The sequence below is a fragment of the Pomacea canaliculata genome, linkage group LG7 (assembly GCF_003073045.1).
Source record: "Pomacea canaliculata isolate SZHN2017 linkage group LG7, ASM307304v1, whole genome shotgun sequence".
NCBI lineage: Eukaryota > Metazoa > Mollusca > Gastropoda > Architaenioglossa > Ampullariidae > Pomacea > Pomacea canaliculata.
In genome coordinates, this window is record NC_037596.1 from 24254498 (window position 1) to 24260497 (window position 6000).

Below are 6000 nucleotides of genomic sequence, written 5' to 3' on the forward strand. Positions count from 1 at the left end.
CCTATTCATCAGACGTTTTCAACAATGAGCCTGTGGTCTATGCATGTTTTATATATGATGTAAATAAATTTAATTCATAAACATCTTTTACCTACTAGTATTAACCAAAAGTAAGAGGAGTGAATGATATCACCGTCAGATGTGTGATAGATGTAAAATTGCTTTCTGGTGTGCCAAGTGTAGAGTGAAAGTTTAGGAGGCGCTGGAGGTTGATTAGGGATTTTGCGCAGTAATTTTAAAGGGTTGGAGATGTTTTAAAATGTTAGGGAAACATATAAGGCCAATATTTAGCAAAGAAAATACTAACACATTAGAAGAAGAATTACGTCCCTTTACCTAACCAGTTTAAGGTGACTGCTCTCCCCTCTGTCTCTTACTTGGGTGTTGCTTGTGGATCGAAATCTCCTCCTAATCTATGCGTTTTTGGTGAACTTACCACTCATCTGAATTATTCTTTCTTATATACTACACCGCTTTCATCTACAAATCACCTCGCAACGACTTCCCACCATCCACTGCCAGCCTCCTTTATCTCCCCATAACAGTTTCTTAATGCAGTTCGCCAGTGATGTCACAGTCAGTGTATGATACATCCTCTCTGGTTTATGACATGTATCTCCTAGCTGATTTACAAAGGTTTGATATGTGTACAAAAGCTGTTTACAGTTATGTTTCGATCTGATTTTATCACAGATGAATAATAGCTTTGGGATGTAAACAACGAGCTATAAATCAGTAATTCTTGCAAATCTTAATCGAACAGCTTGTCAACCCATTTCGAATTTTCAAATAGGCCTTCTGCAGACACCCCAGCTAGCATAAAATCCTTTTCCCTTTTATATTTGTTATAGAAGTGGACCTGTGGCTTTGGAGGAATAACAGCCTGGATAAACTTTTTCTAATTCTTCTTGTGCACGCTGGCTACATATCTTTGTACTCTATGCTATACTACGTATGTCTGTCTGTCTATGTCCTTTTTCTGTAATGCTCCATAAACCTTCACATTTAATGAGTTTATAACACACACACACACACACACAGAGTGACCCTGACTTGTGCAAATGCAGAGTCAACATGGAGAGGACTTAAGAAGATGACAGACTACTCAGCCAGTGTGATGGAGCGATGTGTACAACAACTGACAACAACCTTCCTCTCAGTCTGCAAGCAGAGAGTGTACTTAGCATTACACACATTTAATCTTTAAAGTCGCAGAAATGACTTGGAGGAAACAACTCAGTGCCAGCTGAATGTATTTAGTGAAAAGCTTATCATGAGTAGTTGAAATTTCACAGCTTGAATACACATGAAACTATTAAGTTTATGAGTCTGTACAGTGTGTTGTATAGTCTGTACAAGTATTTTCTTACAGACACTGCAAGAGCCGCTTGGCAAAGATTAAATCAAACAACATCTTTCCACAATAGAATTAAGCAAATATCCATGTGTCTACATGCAGAAAAGGAAAGCAACAAGAGCAAAGTCTCTTAAATTTTGAAATTGTAAACTTTTATTGAGAGCAGCTAATTCTTAATTAAACAAGATAAAGAAAATTGGATTGCCTAATGGCTAACATTCGAAGATAAGTTTTCAAAATAGTACTTTTAAAATGTTAGATGAGTCAACATTCGAGTGGTTTAAGCTAATTAGGATTATAACCAACAGTATAATTCAGCTGTGTACAAGAGTAGACAACTTGTACATGTAGAATAGTATCAAGAGACAGGATTCATAACATATTTAACTTGCATAGCAGCATCAACATAGTCCTTCCTTGTGTGTGATGTACTGTATCTCTGTAATTCATTTTACACACAGGTAGCCTGTTCTTTCCTGTTTCTAAACGTTTTAATCTTTGCTTAAATGAAATAAAATATACATGTAGTTGTGCTGATTGTTACTTGAATATATGTAATAAACAGGTTATGATGTTCTTGGATGTGAATGAACGTCATGAATATTTCTTTTGAATAAGTACATTGTAATGAAAATAATAATAGGGCTATTCATCTATCCAACTCAAAGAAAGTTAAATGATTTTAAGAATCAAGTAAAGAGAACTGTAAGTTGTTTATCAGAGATTGCGTTACATACTTCGCTTGTCTTAAAACAATCACAAGGTTTTGAACCACAGAAACATTGGTTAGGATACGACATTTAAATGTCTTCGCAAAAAATGAATATAACAAGGGGCATGCACGTGACCATATTTGAACAAGGAACTAACCCATATCATATGTTAGACCCCATTTTCTTGTACTACGGGTTTCCCCACTTACAAGTCACTTTAATGATGATTTACTAGAAAAAGTTTCCATTTGAGAGGATTTCACATGACGCGTAAGAGGGAAAGGAGAGCAAATGAAGTACTCAGAAAATTTTCGTATTGTGGCCAAAACATACAGACAGTGTCGCAAAACCAGATTGAAATATATGTTCTTGGAACATACTGGGACCACATACATAGCATACAACTCTGAGCGAAAACACAAATATTTATGCACTTAGAAACAGCTATTAGCCAGCCAGCATTTGGCACTACTCGCATCCTACTTGCACAGGCACACACACTACACACTTATAGTAAATCTCATCCGATTTTACAAACAAGGAAATGACAGCTCAGTCCATGGCATAGACTGTCAGCATCAACAAGACCATTTACACTTCCCTGAGTAACAAGCAAACAGCGACAGTTATTTTCTGACAGCAGTGACCCCGTGCTGCTCAGTCAACATACCAGAGGTCACGATGACTTGGAGGCTGTGGCTAGTCTTCGCAATATTCCAATGTGTTAGAAACTGTTGCTCAGGTACGTCGCTTTATCAATTAAAATTCGTATTTCCATACCATCTTCCTTTTAACTTTTTCTTTTCATTTCAATCTGCCGTTATCTGCAATACAAGATCAGAGAGAATTAAATTTGGAATCAAAGAAGAATGTCGCAGCATCGATAAAAAAGATAATGATGACAAGTTATTCAAGAAAAACCACGAAAAAAAGATGACAGTTATGTACTAGGCCTATCCAGTGGTTGTTAAAATAGTCTTACCCACTGAGGCAGTGATGTGCAGGAGGAAGTAATCCACCGATACTTAGCTTCAACTTTGTAGCATTTGAAGTTTACTCCTTATGACCATTGGCGTTTACCAGTCTGTTCATTTGTATGAAAAGTAAGAGACTAACCACCGGGGTACACGGCCACATACTGCAATCTCAGTTTTTTTCTCCCCCTATCTCTTTATATAGACCTTTAATTAAACAAGACATGGAAAAAGGCATGAAGACAAAGTGAAGCCGATCATACACATGTTTATTATCCTTTTTTGAGGATTTTCTTTGGTAACAAAATTTATCTTCGATTTAAGGATAGTGTTCGATAGGTGAATCAGATAGAAGTCTACAACTCCTGGCCATTATATATCATACATTTGACTTATTATCTTACCCAGCAAAGGCACAGCCAAACATAACACTGCATATTACACATGTAAATAAACATTAAAACATACAATATAAATCAACACACGTGCACACACACACATGGGGAAAAGATGTTGTTGCTCTTTGATTATTTATGTCAAATATATCTTTCGTGCAGGAGTCTTCATTACAGAATGTCAAAATAGAAATGCACAAGTTGTCGAAGGCACTAATGTGACCTTAACGTGTGGCAAATACGATGTCAACATGGAGTGGATGTATGGAGATTACTCGGGGACAGTTATCGGCCATTGTGATAGAGACAATTGCACAACTTTCGACCATCTTTCTTTTAGTCTTCAAGCACACAAAACAGGAAACGAGAAATACAAGAGTGTACTTAGTATTAAAAACATATCGAGTGAGAACATTTCGTCTTAAATGTCACGATAAGCACATGTATGAAAACGTGTATTGTCTGCTGCATGTAGTAAGTGAGTGACTTATTTTTTTTAATATATATTTATATTTTTGATAACACATTTTTCAAACTTGAAACTATGCAGTCATGTGGAAGATATTTTTGTCCGACGTTCTCTAGTTTGTTCTGATGTTCTATACATTTTATTGTTTATAACCTAACGTGTAATGTTCGTCCCTGAACATTGATTTTAAGAGCTATGAGTTTCCAATGCATTTGTTAAATACTAAAAGCAATTATTGCACACTGACTATCCAATGTCAGAACCTCCAAATGACCAAAATGTAAGGTTTGGTTGTCACTGGCGGGTACTCGGAAATGTACTGTTGAGAAGGATGGCTGTTCTGGCGTCGATTACGACTGCTTTTGAGCGAGAATATACGGGGGTGCTTCACTTTAACATTTAAAATAATATAAATAAGACAGTGATGACATCCTTATCATCTATAAGAATTTAAAATTACAAAATTTTTCTGACGATGTTTGCATAATCTTTGATCGTATTAGAGTTACATAGCCATAGTAAATAATTATGATATCAGCAAGGTATGCTTAAATAGCTGGTAAATTAAGACAAAAAGCTTTAAAAATATATTTATAGTTGAAAAAACTACGTGCATTAAATTGAAACACTACTGCAATTACAAATCAGTTTAAATTATTTCCTTTTTGATTACATCTGTTTTTTGGTTTTACTTAGTATTATATGAATTCTACAAAGAAACTGAAAACTGGAAAGATACCTAGTAGAATCAAAAAGCAATATAGCACCTAAGGTCTCTCTGAAAGCACTTGAGAAAAACTTGTATCATCATCATCATCATCATCATCATCATCATCGTCGTCGTTGTCGTCGTCGTCATCAATATCAGACGCTGCAGTAGTATCGATTAAATTTATTTTTGAGACACATAGAATATCTTCACGTCTTAGTAAGACTGTTTAATATTGTTTTCTGTTTGTATCACATGCATTGTAATAACTAAAATTAATTGTTACAGAAATTTGGTGGTTTCAAAGACAAACCTTCATTTTATACTCTTCATTCTGTAAACTACATTAGAAGGGTTTGCTCATTCTCGATGAATATGACTTCACAGAGAACGCTTACAATACGATAAATATCCGTATACGGATCATTTCGCGAGACATTACTGTAGGTAAGAAAGACTTGGAATAATGCTGGTGATAAATATATTATTATATAGGAAAATAGTATTTATTCGTAAGATATAGCTGCTTATATTCTGTGATTTAGCTGTTTTTTATTATTTTCTTTGAGCAAGTATATTAAACATGTAAGCGCTGATTATACACTAATATTTTAAGATAAAAGTAAAGAAGGATGATAAATGGAATTGGCTAATCTGCTAAATATTACCCTATTATGTTTTTTAATCTTTAAACTCTTTACATTAATAAAAAACAGTTTTGAGTGATATTAGGTGAAAATAAATAAAAAATTTTAATAATTTACGGTTAGCTATTTTTATATTGGCTTTAAAAGGTGGATTGTTGTTTCACAGAACAGGAGAACCACACACACTGTGGACAATGGTCAGTGAGGGATCCTCTGTCATGAGGTGCAATTCTCGAAGGCGGGATCCCCGCTACACTGTGTGGGATGGGTGAAGAATGAGACATTACATTGAGAAATACAGAGACAGACTAAAATAATGTTTATACTTGTGTGTGGTGTGGGCAGTAGGGTGGATTAACCGTTTACTTTGCAATTTTGATGTAGCAGTAAGTATAATTATAATTAAAGCCTGTTTTTTTAACGTACTTAATATAGTAGAAGATAGAAAAACATCACAACTTGTGGTTTTGACTGATGTTTAGACTTATACTAAAATTTGAGCAACGCATACATCATATATCTTCATACAGACACAGATTCTGAATTTTGTATTCTTATACAGATGGACATCTTTGTCGTATCGTCAACATCACTAACGAGACAGGAATGAGAGAGACATGTCCGTTTGATGTGTAAGAGTTGATGTCCCCCGTCAGCTGTCTTTAGATGGATAACGTGTGACCCAGACCCACATGTAAACCAGATCGTGCGTTTTGTCTAACACGTTAGTCAGGCC